Raw genomic sequence first — 22,230 nt, 5'->3', positions numbered from 1 at the left:
AGGAGAGTCAGTCGCCAGCTCTTAAAGAGAAATGGAAGTCTTGGATAAAAGCTGCTCACCCTAACATATCTACTTAAAAAAACAGGAGCAGACAGACTTAACACAAAATGATCCTGCTGTGTGACTCAGAAGCTTACCTTAATACTGACAACTGACAGGGAGAGAGCTAAACTCAATGTAGCTAGTATGTATTATTTGTGAATATCACTATACTCGTGTCCACAAATGTCTTAAAAAAATATCTTTCACAAACAAAACTACACCTACTTTTACAGTGGGAATGATCAGGAAAAGACAAATACATAAAAACTAAAATGCATACTTACACTTGAGCTGTGTTTTCATTATGCACATTAGTGATTATAAAACCTGTCGCTATAAAGCATGCTTAAAGGAAATCAGAATAAGAATGATAAATACGTGCATATACGAGGCAGTGTTCAGAGTTAATGTTGCTTGCTGTGATATCCAGCTGCTGGAAGCAAACATATTCCATTAGCCAGTGTGGGATATATTACAAACCCTGATCACACATCCAATCCACAGCCCTGATTCCATTATCCATCCAATCATGTGCAAACTCCCCCCTCCTGCTGCCCCTCCTGTCAATGAAGCAATGGCAGGCATCGCTCCCACAACACGGCCCAGCTCCAATCTGCTCTCGCTTCCATCTCTTGGCAAGCTTATCCCAGTGAGGGGTACAACAGCTCTCAAAAACTAGATGTGAGAAATGTATATATTTGTAAGTGCTAATACTAAGCAGCACAGACTGTTGGGCCAGCACCAGACAGATGGTTCTGAGAGAGGCAGAAGATCAGAGAGATGCTCCCTCCCACCCTCTGTCCTCATTCCTCTATTTCTCTGAGAAGGCACGATCACAGCTCTGCCTGGAACAGAGGAGCCTTAGCGTACAAAAGCAGCCTTAATTCCCCCAATGGTGGAATCAGCTCACTCTAACAAGGGTATCAAAGTGGTTAATCAATGAGAGGATACTTAAAACTTCAGCTCAAAACAAGCCTTTATTACCATGGGTTCCTGTTGTGTGGAGGGATAAACTGTTGCACACAAAACAAATAAGCACAGGAAAAGTTTTGGAGAATAAAACAGGAAAAGTCCTATATGCAACTAGTTTAAGGGTTAGTCTTGCCCAGTGTGCACTTCATATACAGAACTGCCAGAATACATTAACTCATTTAAACAAAAGCCAAGTAAGCTTAATTTATCAAGCAAGAATTCTCTATAGCAATGTCTTACTACATATATAGTATGTGTGCTTGTGTTTTAGGGTCAGGGTTACACACAGGCTGTGGTGCGGGTCACGGTTAAGTATTAAGTTGTGGTGGTTAAGGTTAGTGTGAGGGTTACCTATCTTTATTCCTCCACGGGGAATGTGTGAGAGAGTGTGCATGCAAGGCTGGATATGTTGTTGTGTATCATTCCATTTTTACTAGAAGGGTTCTCTTCTCTCTTTGTTTGGCATACATCTTGTTTACAATTGGCTCATTATGACATGTCATATGACCACGGGTTCAAATAAAGTGTAAGGGAGTTATACAGCACTCGCACATCATGGGAGACAAGAAACACAGACACATAATGACTCACTTTCACACACACACACAGAGAAAAATAGAAAATAGAAATATAAGTCTCCAGACACAAAACGTCACCCCTTTTTATATAAGGAAGGTGCTGTAATTCAGCCTATGTGCAAAGAACTCAATCAGCATTGAAGGCTGTGGCAGGTGTGCCTCCACACAGAAATTATGCCGCTTCGCCTGGTAGAATGAGAGGAAGATTGAGAAAGAGCAGGTAATCGATTGGGATTCTCATTGTTGAAATGGGATATAAAGCTGTTGTTGTGTGCCTATACACTTCTGACCTTTATCAGGCCACTAAAGAAAGAACATGTTGCTAGTCCAGGAGGGAAATAGGGTGTCTGTTTTGAGTTTAACACACTGCTTGCAGATTGCAGCGCTGGCATAATGTGGTGGACACAGACTGTCTGCCAACATAGGTGCTCTCTGCCCTACCCAACCTTGGTACCATTGTGCCAGTGAGCCAAGGAAGGTTCCATAACACGCTGTCCTCTCTTAGAACACACTGAGAAACGGCTGGAAATCACGAATCAACTTCACGCATAAAGTTCATTAAAAGATAAATGTGGGGGGTGGTTAAAAAAAAACAAAAAAAACTGAGAGATGAGAATAAATGCGGATATGACAACAGACCGAAGATATGGGGAGAAGTTGGCAGCCGTCCATGAAAAAGACAGCTGGCAGCGACATCCTTCACAAACCTGGCGAAGCAAGCGGTATGATGGAAGCAACCTCCAGAGACACCGAGAGAAGGAGAGAGGAAAAAAGAGATGGGGGTTTGGGGGAGCAGGGTTGTGGCGGTAGATAACATGGCTTTGGTCTCCAGACTCCCGTGCTAATTAACACAGTCCTACATACAAAGCCCCCCCTGCCTGCCTCACAGCCTGGCCTGGGTCTTCAGTGGTGACACGGAGAGGTGAGAAGGAAATGTGTATATGCAGATGTATGTGAGGAAGGGTCAATGAAGTGTGAGGAATGAAAGGGGATTAAAGGTGAGGCAAGGTCTGGTGGCCTTGTCTGAAGGTGAGTTGGCTCCCCTGTCACCCTGCAACCTGGTTCCTCTGGTGGAAAGAAGGGGGGGGGGGGGGTGAAGATGAATGAGTCTGAGCATTAGGAATGCTGATCTACAGCCAAGTCGCTCACCAGCCACCTCACCCTGTCGCTCACCTCATCCAGAGGGGTGTGGGGGGGGGGAGAGTGAGAAAGAGAGAGGGAGACGGACAGAAGTGGGGAGGCCAATGAGCCGGCACTGGCCCAGTCACAACTCCACAGACACAAATCCTGGTTCTGTACCATTAGCTCCAGACTGTCATAAATCAGACAAAGCCAGCCAGCAGGACACGGGGAGAAGGCCAAACAGAGAAGTCAAATAGCCACAGCCACACAGCGCTGATCAGACAGATAGGATTTTATAACAACACAAGATGGCCTCCACACATATATAATAGGAGAGCTGAACACAGTGGACCTGGGTAGTGAACCTTGGTGCTTTTTTAGCTCTAAATATAATGCGTCCGACTATTGAAACTGCAGTGTAATGAATGTCGGCTGCATGATGAGAGAACCCTCTCATTTAAAAGTTTGTAATATAATATTTCATGAAAAAGCAAGTTTGTAAAGCCGTTTTAAATTCACTAAGCATTACACCGACACTGATTTCAATAACATCTGACCAAGTAAACATGCTTCGTTTTTTCTTTCTCAAGGCACTTTACATAAATAGTTTATAGTCCAGCGTCCCTACTCTGAAGTCCTGCAGAATCTAGATTGTGTGGTTAAGTTTAAATAATTATATCAATGTACACCCTTGATTAAAACATGTGGGTGAGTGTTTCCATTTGGTAATGGAATTATTGGAGCAGTAGCTTAATTAGCATTACTGCATGTAAAAACCATAACAAGGGATTTCCTAACCCAAATCTCAACCACACCCAGCCCAGGCATGTTGCTTTGGCATGCACCCTACTGGCAGATAAACAACCCCTCAGTCTCCCTGCGCTGAAAGTTGTACCTACTGTATGTACTACATCTTTGTGTGTGTGTTGGGAAGTAGTCTACAGTTTGTATAAAAAGTTATGATTCCATGTAAGAGATCCAGATTGGCAGTCTGGCAAACTTGGTAGAGCATCAAGTTCTGGCAAGCACGGGCCAAACCTACCTCACACAGCAGTAAGCCACAGGGGGCTGAACACTTCTACCCCGTGATCCAATTAATTTCATTGCACGCCACACTCTTCCGACATGCTAGGAGCGTAAGGAGGGGAAGTGGAGGTTGGAGAGGGAGGTGAGCAGTGAGGCAAGTGGGAATAACTGAGAAAGTGGAAGTGGAAAGATGAGCCAAGGTTGGGGAATCTTAGAATTTCCCCATATCTTGCATTTGAGTTTCTGCACAGGGGGAAGAAAATGCAATTACACGTGCCCTCTCAGCCTTTTCAGGCAAGTGTGTTGTGTAGTGAGGGGGTGGTGTTGGAGTTTGTGCCCTGTGGCAGCTAGCACTCACATACTCTATGCTAATAGATGCTTGATCTGCATTCTAACAGGCATTTGGTGACACAGTTCAGAGTGGGGAACAGCAGAGGGTGAGCGCAGACCATCAGCACTGTGAATGGGGTGAGGGGTGGGGGGGGGGGGTCGTCTGCTGCCGCCTTGTGTCTCCGGAGATAATAAGAATAATGAAAACTCTGCTGGGACTTCAAAGAAAATGGTTGGTCATTTCCTGTGGTGATGGCTGATAGCAGCCTACATGTTCAGGCAACAAGCACGCACACGCTTAGTCACACATTCCAACCAGGAAGAGTCAGTGCCCAAACCAGTGAACACCACTATCTTTGATGGCATAGTTGAGTTGAGGAGGAGAAGGAACAAGTGTTTGCATGTGGAATAGATTTGACAAGCCTTTGTATGTGGCTGGTGGATCCATGTTAGGGCTTTAGTCATGGCCATGGAGTCAATACGTGTGTGATGTGGGTGAAGGACTGTAGATGATGATGTGAACACTCAACTGGTTAACACTGATTTTTTGAAGTTTTCACTTAAACTGGAAACTGGATACATGTCACAGTCACTGGGACATTGTATTCTATATGTCTGTATATGTTTTTTTTTCTGTAAAGACAGATACAAAGGCAGATATATTGAGAAAATGAGACTTTTGAGAAAAAAAAGGTTTTTGTTAGATCACTAATGTGACATCTCAGTGTCTATGAAGTTTATTTTTGTTTGTTTGATTTTTTTTTCTTTTTTTTTTTAAAAATCAGAAAATTTCCAGAAAAACAACAAGCTACTCTGAGGTTTTTTTTTGCAAACGACTTCTTATTATAGTTTTCTCTCTAGCTGCAAAAATATAGTGGAGTATGTACCGTTGATATTGACACATTGTTTCATATGCATGCTTGTATAATTTTCCCATTGCTTCTGTACTGTGTATGACAAATGTCTGCAACAATATACACTTTCGCCTATTACATTTCAGAAACTACAAGAAAGATCATACATAAGACAGAAAGTGTCGTTTTTGCTTCCAAAGTGGCGGCTGAGTTTCCTATGATGTATGGTATTCTTTCAGCAGAACTGTTTCTGTACTTGTTCTCTCGTTGGTGGCAGTACATTTTGTACGATTCTCCCTCTTGGGTTGAAACAAAATGCAAAATCCAACAAAAGCAACACTCAAGTATGCAAGAAAAGATTAGGCAAACTGTCTCAAAGACGTCAAGGGAGACTTATCTGGGTGGCAATCTGTGGGGGGCAGGGAGAGAGAGAAAGAGGTAGCACAAAATTAAAACATAAACAAAGCGGCTGAGTCCATTTCTGGCGGGTCCCATTTCTCACTGCATTATCTAGTTCTACTATTAAAACCAGACTGACCTGGAGACTTTCTGTTATTCTATGTATGAGTGTAAGTACGTGCCAGGAGCACACTGGTCTTGACATAACATCTCAGAGTCTTGTGTGAGAGTAAAAATCACCATACGCACACGTTGGGAGACAGGGTGAACAAAAACGCACATCTGGTTCCATTCAGAATGCCTGAAATTCCTCGCCTGCTCGCTTCAGATTACTTCCTGAGCCCCCATGCTGGCTGTGCAAGACAGCAGATAAACTATGCCGTTCAGTACAATGCCTCGCCTATTCACTATGCAACTGGCAGGATGATGACAGGCATAGGAGGATAGAGGTGAAGTATAGGCAGGGTCTTGGTGCAAATAATCTTCAAAACAGGAGACTCCTGAGAAGCCAGGTATGCTAATTTATTGTCTCTCCCTTGTTACAGACACTTCCTTACAGTATGCTGAGCAGGAGTGGGTCGTAAAGGAAGTACTCAGTAAATGGTCTCGCAGAAGCAACAGCACCTTTATATGAGCGTAGCCCTTCACTGAGGTAGGCCCCACCATCAGATGGTCAGCTCTGCATATAGCCAGATATACAGGGTTAACAGACTAAAAACCATAAGACTACTGGTTAAATGTTTAAACCTGAAGCACAAACAGGTTTAAAAAGGGAAGCTGGGAGAGTTACATTTCTGTTTTTTACACAGTTCAAATCCAACTGAAGTAAACCATGCGTGTTGTTGTTTTGTTGCAAGAGCATCCATTATGACTTCTATTTCAAAAAAGAAACATGTACATACCTTGGGATCGGTGTGTTCCACAAAACAATCATAATGCCATAATTCCTACAAATACATTTCAACAACCCCCCCCCCCTCCCCCTTTTCCAATTCTCCCATACTATTTTCTTATCTCTCAGGTCTGACGGAGTGATGTCTTCAACCAAAATCACATCGTCTACTCCGGTTCCCCAGGAGATTGAATGCCAGAGTTGTAGACGATTCAATCAGTGAGAAGTGAAAGAGCAGATCAAAGACAATACGCCACAGCCCCATTACCCCCAGTCCTCGGTTACAGCTAGCGACGCTTAGCTCAGGCCCCCACCTAATGGGCCATAATATCATTTTATGCCATGTTCCAGCTCTTTATACTGGCTCTAAACATAACTCTGTCGCCAAGGCACAATAAAAACAGATATATTTCTTTATTACTCCTCACAAAGCATATCACCAGATCTGAGCATCCCTGCTAAGGAAACTAATATCTACTGGAACCTGCCCTTTTCCTTCGCTCATTTAGAGCAGATGCACAGTTGTTATTACATTGAGCAGCACTCTGCTGGCTTCACATCCCCATGCCATTCACTAAGAGTGTAATGGATGTTTTATTATAATCAAATGAATACAGTATCTACCCCATAAATAGGCTACTTAAAAAGCAATTTTCTCTGTCTTGCATTTGTTTGAATGTCCATCATGCCTCAAGCAACAAAATGCCACATGTTTATTACAGATCTGATGCAATTTGCGTGTCGTGTGTGACTGTATTGGTAAAACACAGTCTTCCCCTTGCTCGCCCTTGCATCCAAAAAGCTGCCCCCCCTTCCACTCGCCCAATAATCACACTCCACACTATCTCGCATAAAGTCATGCAAGTCAACAGCAGGTTCATTACTTTGCATGACAGCAGGAAGAGGAAATGTCAACGGGTACTCTGCCTTCGAGGCTATTCGCTTTCTCCATCTCACAGGGCAAATGCTGTGCTTGTAAGTCTCAAGCCAGATGAACAGAACTTCCCTTCTGTGAGGGCAAGTTATTATCCACAACTAAGAATCATCCCCTTCGCAAGGTACATGGTGCAATTGTCCTCTACCCTATACACCATTGGGTCAGACCAGCCCATTTACACTATGAGGACAATGACAAGAGATGTGCAAACGTTTCAGCATGAACATGTGTACTAGGATGTGAGCAAGTATGTGTGTATGTGTGTCTGTGTGTGTGTGTGTGTGGTGAGATGGAGCAGAAAGGGAATTGGGGAATCCAATCTCTCACACAGAGGAGCAGAGACGGGCGGGCAGATACGCTCCAGGCCCAGAATAACCCCGGCAGTATCCATGAATGAAATGAAAGGATTACCGGGGTATTAAAAAACCTGCTGAGATGGTTGATAATACTGTTTATGGTTTGGCGTCACACTGCCTGCAGAGAAAACGTCAAAACTGTTTGACTAATGAAAATATGGACAAGGTCTTTACATAGTTCCCACATAGAATGGTCAAGGCCATTATTGCAAGAAAAAAACAAAAACAAAAAAAAAAAAGAGATGGACACTTATTTGTTTACAGTTGTGATTTTGTTTAAGCTACTTGACAGAAATTAAGATAAATAAGGATTAATTCCTATGGCATTGTTGTGGCTAAACCTCTTAAAATTGGGGACAGTAAACATAAGCCCCACTATCCTGGTTAAGAATGGGTTGTGTCAACAACCTCCATAGATGATAGTAATTAATGCCATTGCTGCTGCAGCAGCAGCATGAGAGTGAGGCAACTTCCCTCACTGACAGCTTGGTCCTAATTACCAAGAACCACCAATTACTGGCTCCATTTCATTATTTATATTTTCCAGCACACCCAAATAAAAAAAAGACTTCAGTGACTCTGAGCAGTCACATCTATACTGAACCATTCTCTCATACTTGTATTCTTATAATATACTGGTCAGAATTCAAAAACAACATTGTTTATGCAACAAAAAAAGGGGAATAAAATCCATCACATAAAGCCAAAGGAAGGCAACATTACTTGCTTTTTTCCACCCACAGGAAGTAATTTAACTGCAAAGGAAGCCTTTCTTTTCCCACTTGCTGCTGCCAGTTTATCTGCCAGTTACAGATAGAGATAGATACAGAACCATTTCTCAAACATCAACCCTGGAGCCTTTTAACTCCTTAAAAAGTTTTCGTGTTGTATCTGCATTCATATTTCATGTATCTACTGTGCGCTTGATGTTTGAGTAATTGATTCATCTGCTGCCATGTAAAAGATGCCTTCTTCAGTTTTTTTGTCTGCCAAGTGTATTCAACCATCAGCACACACAAACACAAGATTTTCGCAGATGTTTGTCATCACCTTCCGCTGCCAAGTAGTGTCCAGTGATGGTTGAGAGGCGGGGAGTGGGGGGCTCAAGGTGGGGGTGTGAAATTCTGTGAAATTCTGCTCCACTGAATTCTGCAGAAACTTGGCAGGTAATTGTGGAGATTTGTATGTCTGTGGATTTGACATGAAACCATTTGAGAGGCTCGCCTGGAGTCTGTCTCTCATCGTGCCTGCCTTTAGTGGACCCGATTGTTTAGCATAGGTTCCCATAAAGCTCGGCGACCACATTTTTATGTGCCCCAAGGGTGCAGGAGGGTGATTATCTCATTCCTATACCATTACGTGAAAGACAACCTTTACAAAACAAAAAACACATGACTTCTTAGTTAAGTGAAGCACATAATCTTCAAATAGCGTTTGCCTCATATGCACAAATTTCTGCTGTCATACACCTTGCTGAGTAAAGAAGATGATTCAGTGCAATTTAAAACAGCAGCTCATTTACAGTAAGCAGTGCATCGTGTAAACCTATCCCATTCCAAAAGAGATGAGAAGTCTAACAAACATGGTAAACTATGATGAAATGAATCTACCGGGGTGATCCACAGTGCTTAGTATTAAAATGACAGTTGTGCAGGGCAGACCTTGTTTGCAGGGGCAGGAGTGGAGCAGTATATGTTGCCCGGAGGCCGGATCTGTTCCAACTGTGGCCTGGCAAGAAAACGTTCAGCCTAGTCAGCCTCGACAGCTTGGATATTCACAGGGGGCGATGGAAAAATGGAGGGCCTCAGTTCCGTGGTGCAGTTGAGGAGTTTGGATGAGTCAGGAACAAGGTGTTTTTATATTATTTTGGTACCACAAGGACATGGAATAATCTAGTGTTGATAGGCTCTTGTTTGTGTTGTTTGTGATACTTGAACAGCATCTGAGAATTGCAGGCACAACACCACCTTGCTTTGGGGATGATGCCGTTTTAAAGCCTGGACTTAAATGATACATATCAGTGCAGAGAAAACCAACAGGCCACTGGCTCATGAGAAAAAAAAAACCAAAGAAGGTTCATTTCTTTCCCACAATGACCTTAGAATATCAGTGGATTTTTAATTACAAGATACACCGTAATTTGACAGACCACTGTGGTGCTTTCAGATTCTTTAAATCTGATGCATTAAAGTTAGGATGATCACTTTGATTTAGTGTGACAAATACATTTTTCATTCTAATCTTTTAGGATGCAAAGTTAAATTCTGACTCACTCTGAATATCACAGAAAGGACTTTTGATGTCGGACAGCTTTCTCCTCACTTGATTAACCTGAACCAACTTCAAAAGTATGGGTAAGGATTATCGCCGACAGCAATATTCTAAACACGCCTTTTTCAAAATTAATTTCTGCTATGAACCTCCTCTTTGAAATATGTGTCTAATGTATGAAATTGACTGTCAACTGATGTTTTGTTTACTAGTTTTCCTTTGGAGAAAAACATTTAAAAAAGTGAAGAGTATCTCACACAAATGAATGAAAGGTAATGCATGAAGCAAAAAGTAAGTACAAATGGAAAGAATTATAGGTAATGGGACGAAAACTAGAGACCCATCCCAATGTATTTCTTTGCTCTTAGGTGGTACTAAAACGAAGCCCCATTAGAGAAATGACTGACACTCTTTAATCCTCACAGAGGACTAAAAAAAATACATCATTATTGTAACATTTACACCACCAACTGAGAGATGATAAAAAGCATAGAAACGACAGAGTGATACAGCAAACAAGACTCCATCAGTAAGAAGCATCAGTTTTTAATGTGCAACATTTTTGAATCGCAAGGACGAGCGTCTCTCTCTACACAGGCTCTATTAATGCAAAACATTAAAATGAGCCATATTTTGTTTATCTTTAACACCAGCGGGCAGCCTGGCAGGCATGCAAGATGGAAAGCACAAGAGTTATGACCTAAGCAAACATATGATTGTGGAGAAGATGAGCGAGAATAGGAGCTGTCTGTCAAGCTAAGCCGTCCACAGATGGACAAGTGTAGCACATGAGGAAATGAAGTCCTAAGGCTTTGTGGCAGCTTCGGATTTTAGAGTAGACAGCTGAAACTGTTTACGGATAAGTGCAAATATATCATGTGCAATTACATATTACCATTCCTCACTTTTTAGTTGTTCCAGTCCTAGTAAAGTAAAGTAAAGTGTGGCCAGAAGAGGGTTTTACAGCTGTTAATATATAAAAGTAGAATATCAGCAGATGATGGGGAGGTTTGTTTAATTAGCATCAGTGCACATTTAATAAATTAAACCATTTAAACAAAACAAATCTTAAAACCCACTGGTGTGCAAATAAAGTTTTGACAATTTTATTCTAACTTGCAGGCTAGACTAATAGTTGGAGCATTTTTCCTAACACACAAACAGACTATGTGGACCATTTACTAGCCAGTAATGTTACACTTCTATGAGCACAGTGACAAAAAGGGTTTTCATTAGTGTACTGTGGCACATGGGGGCTGAAACTTGCCAGAGTATATCCCAGGTGAAACGGTCAACTATGTGCTGGGTAGCAGAGCTGCTGCCTCACTCTCTTCTCTCTCATCTGTACACCCAATCTGCTCAGTCCTCTCCCAAGAGCTCACTATTGCCTCGCTACCTGTACTTTTGTACTGACAGCCAAACAATAGGAGCCGAGACTTCCTTAACAAGTAAAAACTGAAGTCTAAACTAATTAGAGACACCTCCGCACCATCGCCTCCAACTCAGAACAGTGCAATATAGCTTGCCAAGGTCTGGGACTGTTGGACCCTTCAAGAGAGAAATAGCTGGATGCAGTTTTTAACTGGCTCTTGTCCAATTGGGGACCGTGGTAATTGCCCAAATCCCCGCTGTGGCAAGTGAAGAGAAAGAGTGTTAGGGTGGTACAAGCCAATGAGAGAGAGAAAATGCTGGGACCGAGTGTGGGAAGGAAACTCCACCAAAAAAAAATTGAGACAACGGGAAGACAAATGTGAGCCACATAGACATAGAAAACTAAGGCAAAAACAAAAATGTTTACAACTGGTTACATCCTGAATCAAAAGAGGTGATTCAGATAAAGGTCTGAACCAGAGGACTCTTTGTTGCCTCAAAGAAATTAAAATGAACAAAGTACAAAGAGTGTAAGTGAAAATTTAATGACTTTGGGTGCTACTCACTAGGAAGAGGCAGTCAAGGGTGCGTCTTGGCTGTTGGAGTGGAACAGAGCAGGGTGCAGCCGTGGTCGCACAGTAGGTCCTCACTGGACACTTCAATCACAGGCAGCCGGAGCCCCGTGCAAACTTGGCCAATTAGCCGCACACTGCCGCTGACCCCCGGCTTCATTAAGGGCCCAGGCTCTAAGATAAGAGGAGAGAGGAACACACAGGCTAGAGTTGAAGCTCAAGGTTATAAATAAACAAAATCGACTGTGAACACACCCTATCCCACACCTGTACACAATTACCAAATCCCATCCCCACCTTTACTGTGGGTTCACGCTCACAGCAAAGGTGTTGGTGAGGTGGGTAGAGCCGCAGAGTCCAGAGGGCAAAACGTCCCTCTCTCTCTCCCACACTGCTGCACTGACAGCAACAGGTGTGGTGGCCATGCAGTCAGGCAATTACCAAGCTGAGAATCTGCTCTTTGTGCCAGATCAGAGAAGAGAGGAGAGGAGACAAAGAAATGGAAGTCCCTGGTAGTAAGAAAGAAAGGGATTTCCAGACAGCCATTTTCATCACAAATCCCTTGTCGACAGAACACAGGCGGAGAAAAAAAAAAATCAAGAGATACATTAGATAACATGCACCTGTTGTTCTGAAGCAGAAGAGACCTGACATATAAGTGTGCACAACAGGGACACAAAGATGAGTAAACCAACAACATTCAATTGTAATTCAGAGTGGGTGGGGCTTTTTATGGTGCTTTGGGACATGTTGCGCTCGATGAGCCCTGACAGCATGGTGCATGGTGTGTTTGTCTGCATTACAAGTCTGTATATCCACATGGGACTTCGGCTTGCATCAGCCTTGCGATGGAAACCTAAGCAGCGCTACTGAGTGTGTGTGGGGGGGGGGGGGGGGGGGGGGGGGGGGGGCGGCGGCTTCATACTCTCACTCATATTAGCTCTTCTCCCTCTCCGATTACGGCCCTCAACCAGGCTTAAGTAATGTTTGTGCGCTTTGCCGCCAGTGTAGCAATAACTGCTGTCAGAAACCTTGCATGCTTGGGTGGAGAGGAGATACTGGCCCTTTATTTAAAACAAGCCAAGGATAAAAGATCAATGGTCCAATTCAGGCTATGAATTGGAGGGAAAAGTTCACGAACATACTGGCCGATTATGAGAGGGAGATATATGTGTGGATAGGGGGAGCAGAGATCGAGGGGCCATCGAGCTCATCTGGGTGATAGCGGCTTATTGATCCGAGGAGACGCGCAGCTTGCAGCCATTCATCACTGGCCTAGATAACTCTTATGATAGTACCCCACTGCTGAGCAGCTGCAACTGGCCACATCCATTATCCTTCAAGGTAAGATCCCTAGTCTGGGAACAGGCGCGGTGGTAGTGCTGGGTGACAGGGTTGAGGGCTAGAATGGCAAAGGAAAAGGTCAGACCTGTGGTTAAGGAGCCTGCGACAGAGGCGGGTGCACACCAAGACAGGAGCTGGGGTTGACAGCGTGGTGCTTTATGAAAAATGGTCCACTGGCACCCAGAGCAGAGATGAGAAACTGTCTGCACCAGTTTGATGAAAAACACATGATGACAATACTGTTTTCAACTCTCACTATAACAGCATTAGCACAGCTGTTTTATACCTGATAGCATACAAACTATTTGACTGACAGGAACTTTTGAAAACTGCTGAGCAGCTCTGTATGTACGTGTATGTGTGTAAAGAAAGAATTCCCAGATTGAGCAGGTGGGGATCAGCCATAATGAGGCATGCAGGGGGGTGTCAGAGTGAGGGCCAAAAAGGAAGGGAGGAGGCCAAAGAGCAAGGGAAAAAGGGACTGAGTGAGAGTGATGGAGACGGGCTCAGAGCCAGAGACAAAGCCCCAGAAGAGCAATTACAGAAGCTCCAGAGAAGGTGTGGGCCCAGCCCCAAGGCATGGTTTCAAACAGCACAAAGCACTGCCAGACAAGTATTCTCTCTCATACACATACACACACACACACACACACACACAGGGCTTTATTCTAACACAAATATCAGACAAGCAAAAGAAAAAGATGGACAGAGGTGGAAGAACAACAAGTGAAAGTCAAAATGGGAATGAAAAAACCATGAGGCAGTAGTTTTCTTTAACTGGGGACATCTCCATCCAAAACACCACCAAGATATATTCCCCCATGTGTTTTTAGTGCAACATTCTGTTCTGGTCGAAACCTGTTCCCTTAACAGCAAGGATTGAAACAAAGGCTACATCTCCACAGCTGAGCTGAGGTCAGTGCAACATTTTGAAGTCGTTTTTTTACTCTACATGTTGAGTGCAAGCAACACTAAAAAGTCTGGACAGCCTTATTTCATGGTGCTTGCTGCATATAAAAGTTCAAACCGGTTGTGATAGCAGCAGTTTCCACCCACAACAGCCCTGTTCACCTATCATCACCAGCTCACCTACTTAAAAGGAGAATGACAAGCGGAAAAGAACACAAAAGAATGATGAGAAAAAGAAAGAGAGATGTGCAAACAGATAAGGGGGAGGGGAAATTAAATTAAGAGAAAAGTTCTTGCGCACCGGTATGCACCATTGATTTCCTATTCTCTTGGAAACATTTAATGAGCTTAAATAGGAGCCTCGTTTGACACTGCCACAGTGACTCGGAGGGGCCTCCCAGTGAGAGGAAATCGTTCAGCAGCAGTGACGGCTACCAGAAGGGGGTGGAAGATGGAGAGAAGATAGAAGAGGAGGAGGAGAAATTGGGGAAAGTCAGGGTTTTAATGCCAAAGCAAGAGGTGGGGGAGAGGCAGGCGTTAGCTCGTGCTTGGGAAATGGCCCATGGGAAGCATTACTTTCCTTTAAAAGGAGAATAGAAAAATACTTTACAAGAACAGGGGAAGACAGAGGAGAGGAGTACAGGTGGTCCATATTTAGTCAAGATGCTCAGTTATGTGAGTACTTACCACTCACAACAGGTACTCTTTATACACAACAATGCCTAACTGATTGACAGTTATTGCTCAACTGCAATGGTTCGCCTCATTAATTCTTCAATGACCTCTCTATGAGGCATTCAACAGATGTCTATGGCTTGATGGCCATCTTGTTTTTGCTGCCCTCCCTGCCCTCTTTTCTCTCTCCATCAGCAAGAGAACGATTGTCACTTCAGAGAGCAAAGTTCACTGCTCTCTGCTGCAGGTGAGGGCCCCACTGGCAGCCGCTTCATGAAGCTGTCTGATGGATTAAATGGACTCAGCATCCCTCCATCTTTTGTGGGCAATCATAATTATAGAGCTGTGGAGTCAAGCGTGGCTGTGTACTGAAAAGTTTCCCCACCACCCTTAACTGGCTGTTGATTGTGTTGGAGTGGTGCACATGTGTGTGTGATTGGGTTTTGGGCCAGAAAATAGTGTGATTTTATTTACTTTACTCAAAGTGCAATTTAATTACAAACTAATTAAACTGAAAGAGCTAGAATAATTATAACAAAAGAACCACAACCGTCTTAGAGCCCTTACATAATTGTGACAAATTATCAGAGGTATTGTAGAAGTAACACCCAGTACTGAAACAGTCAGGTTATTTTGACTAAAGGAATACTAATTATGTCCTCATCCATACGTTATAAAGAAGATTTGCTGCATAGTCTATGTAGTAGTAATAAAGAATTGTATTAAAATGCATACATTTTAGATTCCATTTTGATGTTAAAACAAAGTTTGTACTTTGGGCACCTGCAGTAGTCTGAGCAAAAAGCAGATACACAAATCATGTATATGACAATTTAAAAGCAACAGAAAGTAATAAACCTGGCTATGTACAACACTGACTCTAAAATGTGATGCTGTCATATCAGATGGTAATGAGAGTATGTAAACCTTGTACATACTTTTATTATGTTTTAGTAAGATAGTTAGATTGCGCTGAATGGAACTGTATATAATTTTGTTGTACTTTGGATTATGACAATAAAGAACATCGGACTGAACATTCATAAACATACTCCGAGTGCATGTGTAACTGCTGCTGTTTATGAGAAGCATAAATATTTCCAGCATGTGTGTGTGCTCTGTGATTTTCACAGCTTTGACTTTTTACCATTGTCTGTTTTGTTTTTATTCATATAGCCAGATCAGTACGCAGTTCTTTACTTCCTGAACCTATTTTTACCTCAGCTTTAGCTCAGCGGTTCGATGTACCACCTCTATACAGACAGATGTATTGTAAGCTGTGATGCTGCCAGTGTGGGTGTTTGGCACAACTAGCAGCCTTGCTGTGGCCATGTTTTGCTGAGCTTTCATGTGTAACATGTACCATTTATTTTTTATTTTTTTAAATGGACCTTGGGTGGAAATAATCATTCTGACTATCTGGTGATTAATTATAGTGAAAGAAAAACAGCCCCAATTTTTCTTTCTGCAGAATTCCAGCAGATAGGTGGGCACTCCCACACATACACGACAAGGATAGAAACTGGAAATGACTAACTGTAGCATAAGGACACCAACTTGAGAGAGGCGTAGTGTTGCAGCACTCCACGCTGCTTTCTCCAATGTTCCCTGCTGTCATTTCCACCACTCTTGCTCAACATAAGGCGCTACCTTAAAACAATTTCTCACCATAAACTGTCTTTGCTCTCCACATCTATAGGCCATCATCTATATGACACCGTGGGCCATCCTCTAAATCATTTACATTGGCCTATATATAGCCCGTGGAGAAAAAGCCATTATTGGAACAGAAAGCTATATTTCATAATTGCACCATGCTTCTATTCTCTTAGTGAAAATTCGCTTTTCAGAATATATTCTCCCTTATTCCTTCTTTAGCCCCCTCTCTTGTCTGTTGGAGAGGGTGATTTTGACAGGCTGACTGTCTCCCCTGATGCAATAACCACTCTCCATTTGTATCTGAGGCGGGTGCATTAACTAGACAGTGTAATCAGCCCACACAGGAAAAGCAGCAAGCCTTACCGACCGAGTGCTTTTTGCCACTCTAAAATCCAACAGCTCATCATTAGGCCACAATTAGCACAGCTCACTCCGGGGAACAGGAGACGGTTGCCAAAGTCCAAAGGTGATGTAATCTTAGTTGATCACTCGGATGATGATGATGATGATCATGAGAAGGCAAAAAACACCTGAAAGCACTGGCACCATATCATAAGTGTGTCTACTTTCCAAAATAAGCAGGTGAGTTTTGCTGAAGTACCCCTGTTGCAAAGGTGTACTTCACAAAAAAAGTGTGCATCAAGCAGAGGATGGAGTTGCACAAGTCTACAAAAAAAGCTCATTGAGCGCAAACACATTCCCTCCCTTGCGGCTTTGAAACACTAAAGAGAAATATGTGTGTCCCATGGTTATTTGTGGCATGCTGGGAATGGGCAGACACAGATAAGAGTTTGGATCGGAGGAGGCTGACACACTGTGATTATCTCCCGCTGCTGGAATTGACCGTTCATCAATCCAGACAGCCAAGAGGCCTGGGTCCGGCTGCCTCAATTGTTGCCTGAGCCAAAGTTTTTTTATGAGTCAATGACCTCAGAAAAATGAGAAAATGTGTCAAGTGTTTCAAATGTGTTGTTGAACTGGCACACTCGTGCACTATCATTGAGAATCACAAACACTTAAGAGGGGACAAGAAAATGCTGCAGTCTCAAAAGACTGACAACTAGCTTATTCCTTGTTAACATGCACAGGATTACATTCACTTTGCAGGGCTCCCCATTCAAGCCCAAGTCTGCCTTCCTTTCACCACATTCCTTCCACACCTCATGCTGCAAAGTTCTGGGCCTGAAATGATGTCCACACACTGGAGTAAGTGAAGGATTGAGGAAAGGCAGGTGTACAGAAAGTGTGTGTGTGTGTGTGTGTGTGTGTGTGTGTGTGTGTGTCTGTCAAGAAGTACATTCTTTCCCCTGAGTGTCATCTGGAAGTACACTCTCAGCACAATGCAAGAGAGCCTTCACTGCCAATCGCATGGCGTGTACCAAGCATTGTCAGGAACTGGGTCTTATCAATCGGTGGCCAGATTCCGAGCAAAAATGTGAGGCAAACAAAGGGAAGAGTGCTGCAAGCGACAATGTGAAACACAAATGAAATGATGGCTGGGAGACACCCATCCATGTGGCCAAGACCGGCTCTATTTAATCCGGTCATGTCTGCCCTGAAAATCAAAGCAATCTCCTCTAGTAAACTGACAGAGGAAGGAATCAAACAGCCAATCCCACCCAAAAAGGAAGCTGTTGTGGAATTGAATGAGGGGATATGGGGCTATGCAACATTGTGCTAAGCATGCAAATTATTATGGGTGAGAAACTCTGTTTTATTTAAACAAGTCAATTTGCATTCACTTAGCTTTCAAGAGGAGCTTGGGGGCAACGTTAGCTGCTGCTCCTGCTACTTTTGAATTCCTCACCATGTTTTTTCCTGCCCTTCTGGCATGCAATATATTACAGTAGTAGAAGAAAAGTTATTATCCCTTATGGGAAAATTGCCCTTGTAGTAAGTCAAGAGATAATAACAAAAACAATACCCATACAATACAAATGCATCAAATTTGAAGACTGATGAAGATCAACAGATGGAGCCACAGCCGGAGGGATGCTCCTTACGTCGTGGATCCAAATCTCTTAGGGCTATTCTGCCCCAAAAGGGTGCTTAGCTATACCCAAGTAAGAAAAGAGTGAGACGTGCAGAGGCCACATTATGGATGACAAGAAGAAATAGGGCCAAAATGAAGAGAGTTTGACTGCTACCCCAAGGGCTGCTAGAGGAGCTGCACCTGTGTGCACCTCAGCTCTGCTCAGTTTAGTTTCTGACTCCTCAGACTCCCACTCCAATCCAACACACAGACAGCAGCTCTGTTGGCACTGGAGGAAGAAGAGGAGGGAGAGATCAGGTGGCTGGGGCAAGTGAACCGAGTGGGTAGGGGGGTTGACAAATGTCTTGTCAAGTAACATTCACAGACATAAAGGGATCAAGGGGTAAAAGGGGGAGAAGACAGGTTAAGGGAGGAGGGGATTTCTATCACCTCCTGTTGGCCCATCAGTGAAAATCATCTGCCTTGATAATAAACCAATGCAGTCAGGAGAGGGGAAAGGAGGAGGCATTTACAGTGGGTGTGCTTGCTCCTAAGGACTGATTACTGATTCTGATTGAGACTAAACATAGCCTCCATCTCTCTACATGGGGCAATTCTCACTGTGATAACTCTGATCGAATAGAACAGGAGGGGCAGAAGAGGAGCCCTGGAAGCACTTAAGACCTGGGGATTTGGGTCAGACGCATGACATATTAATACAATGACTGACTTAAAAAAGAAATGGAGGAGATAGAAATAAGTGAGCAAATGAAAATAGCGCTTCAGAGAATAAAATGAACATAATCACTGTAAGTGATTTTGTCCAAATTAATGCACAATCCAGCTGTGTTCAGACCTTGATAAATGTCCATTGTCTCGGCTGTTATTAAACACAAGAGAGACTGGTTGGTCCCTGTGCCAGGCAAAACTAATTAAAGGCAGGCAGATGTGTCTGGACAGTGGGGAACCGAACCACACACACACACTTACACTAATGCATATACACACAAACTCGAATGGGCGAATTAACGGTTCAAGAAATAAGGTACAATCAGCACCTGCTGATGAGCAATCACCATGCTAACTAGACCAGGTGAACACAAAAACAGCATTTAAAATTCAATTTCTAACTTTGGTCTGCTTAACTTTGGAAACCTTATGACAGCCATTGACCAGAAAGAAAGAGGGAGAGAGAAAGACAGAGAGGGAGAGACAGACAGAGAGAGAGAGTGAGAGAGAGAGAGAGAGAGACATCTTTTCCCCTGGTGTCTTATTATCCATACCAATAGGAGACAACATGTATCTCTTCTGTATTCCCCACCTTCTCTGCTGCAGGTGATGATGAGAGAGGAACTAACAGCAGCCAATTAATCTTTCATGGTGCACGTGTTCAAGCTTTTGTTAGGTGTGCTCCCTGATACTGTACGTGACGAGTACCACAGACCAGTGCAATAAAGGGCTGGTCCTTCCTCCTCATCTCCTTTCCCCTCTTCCTTCTCTTCACTTTTCATTCTCATATTTTGTGAGCAAACAGTTGGGCATTTTTGCAAAAGCAATCATTACAGCAGTCTACGTGCATGAGGGGTTCACTCCAAATTGTGGATGGAAGCCCATCTAACCAAGTCAGAACTAAAGGAGATTGCATTTTGGGGATGCAAGTGGAGGGGGTTGGAGGTGGTGACTGGTGGGGGGGGTGGGGGGGGGGTGCAGCTGCTATAAGATGATAAAAACAAAGAAAATCTGTGCTCACATATTCATACAGAGGCAAATGACATGAAGCAATACAAGCACCCACGTTTTATCTTCATTTAGGTTGTCGGTCTCATCTCCTTGTAATCACGGTGATCTTAGGTCACACATACACAACAGCCTTTCTCTCTCTGGCTCTCATACACACAGTGGTGACTAATCACCCATCTGGAACAGCCATTCCCAGGCCTGGATGACAAAACATACATGCCCACAAATATAGGGTAATGCCCTTCTCAACAAAAGGCTTAAGCTGAATAACAGCAGAACAGACAGGTCTGGGGGGTGGGGTGGCTTATGACCTGGCTCAGACAAGCATGGACACAGGAGGAAGCAAGTGACATCACAGATGATGTACTTAGGCAAACAGCTCGTGGCTACATGGAGCTTTCAAGTCTGTACGTGCACATGATTTTAATAGTAGCTGACCGTGTCAAGGGCAGGGGGAGGACAGGGGCAAAATAGTGGGAAAGGCCACTTTAATGTGAATACGGCTAGTTTAAAAATGTAAAAATCTGGTGTGACTTACCCATAGAGTTTGTGCTGAAACCCTCTAGTCACTATATATTAGCATGTTAGCAGAGGTTAGGTGCTATAGCCACCCCCTCTCCTGGAACAGTCCTTCGGGTAGGGCTTATCCTCCAATTGGCTCAAACAGAGTGGAAAACTGTTTCCTTGGCAGAAGCTGGCTGACACTATCCAGGTAAGTCTCGTAGATGTGAGAGGGGCCTGATGCAGCAACCAAAGCCAGGTTCAGGATTTGGGATAGGGTTGGATGAAAGCCAAGAGCCATTAGCAGAGCAGTGTGTCTGACACAACAGGCAGAGCACAACATTTTCAAAGGCCAAGGAAAGGACTTGAGTGGAGCAGTGGTGAAGAGTGCAAGGCAGCTGTTTCATTCAGACCTTCTGATAAAAACTCCCTGTCCATATTGGCGACTCTGAACAGGGCAGGGGACCGCAAGGCAGCACAAATACAAATCACCTTTTAAATAGTCTACACTGAGCTAAGCAGAAACCAGTGAACTGGCAGTCTCTCTGTCAGACATTTCTTAGCTGATCAAGCCTCTTGTAGTGCAATGTGTGTTACTCTAAAGCATTTTAATATGCTTAATATGCTTGCATGCATTTAGATTAATGTACATCCTTACAAAAGAACATATGACAGTATGGTTAATAGCAGAGAGCACTTCTACTGTCACGAAGAGCCAACAGTATGAATAGACAAAGATCGAGCCATATCATTTACCAGACAGGCCTCAGTCAGACACCGGCTCACACCCTGGCTCCACAGACAGGACATTTTCCATACTTCTGTGATGACATCCATAGGATACTTTCACAGGGATGAGCCTGTGCTTTCAACCCCCACTGGGAATAAGCAAACAACCAGCACATCAATTATGACTGGGAAATTAAAGTAATCTTTTTTTCCACTTACTGCTTGAATATTACTACCAGGCAAAGCTAATGACCAATGTGACTAACGGATGGAAACAAGAGGATTTAAACCCCAACAGTACATGTCTTTTATTTTGTTTTAAGTTTAGCAAAAATATATAATTTTTTTCAGTGATAAATGTGTGTAAGAAAAAAGGCCATTTTTAAAAATTGGTGAGAAAACATGTGGGTTAGCCCTTTGTTTAGATCAACTACCACTCAATCAGTCACAGTCTCAAGTGGATTGTGCTCTGCTGGCCAACATCTACTAACCTAGTGTTTCAAAATCCTGGTCACACCTGATTCTAATGAGTGGGTTGGTGTCATGCTTGATGACAAGCTGACGATTTGAATCAGGTGTGCTAGAGCAGGGAAATACCTAAAACATCAAAGGCAGGAATCCGGAGGACAAGGTTTGGGACATAGTCACCGAAAACAACAAGCCTTCACATCTCTGACTGTGGCTCAGTCCCAATAAAAACCCATCACAGTGGAAAACAATCACTACACTACGCTTACGGTGCATAAAACCCATTGCTATAATCGGTTGCACTGCATCTTATACCAACTCTGGATGGACCAACTGGCAAATGCAAACAACTCTGCAGTGACTGGAAGAGGATGACATGTTGGCCATGTCTCAGTCACAATCAAGAAAGACAAATTACTTCGAACATGGGGAGGAAGTGAAACAATGAGGACTGTTTCAATCAGACGAGAAAATTCCCATTGAGGGTTATGATAATGACTGTGGGCTGACA

General features: G+C 43.4%; 1 protein-coding gene across 1 annotated transcript in view; it reads right to left on the bottom strand.

Moving 5' to 3' along the window:
- The window catches only part of plxnb2b (plexin b2b), a 108,727-nt gene that overhangs the window by 73,380 nt on the left and 13,117 nt on the right, over window positions 1–22,230 (bottom strand). The window contains exon 2 of the mRNA XM_058644898.1: window positions 11,717–11,896. The gene's annotated coding sequence lies outside the window, so the exon portion shown is untranslated. The remainder of the gene's footprint in view (window positions 1–11,716; window positions 11,897–22,230) is intronic.

The sequence above is a fragment of the Solea solea genome, chromosome 12, assembly GCF_958295425.1.
Source record: "Solea solea chromosome 12, fSolSol10.1, whole genome shotgun sequence".
Taxonomy (NCBI): domain Eukaryota; kingdom Metazoa; phylum Chordata; class Actinopteri; order Pleuronectiformes; family Soleidae; genus Solea; species Solea solea.
This window is presented reverse-complemented; position numbering and strand designations above follow the sequence as displayed.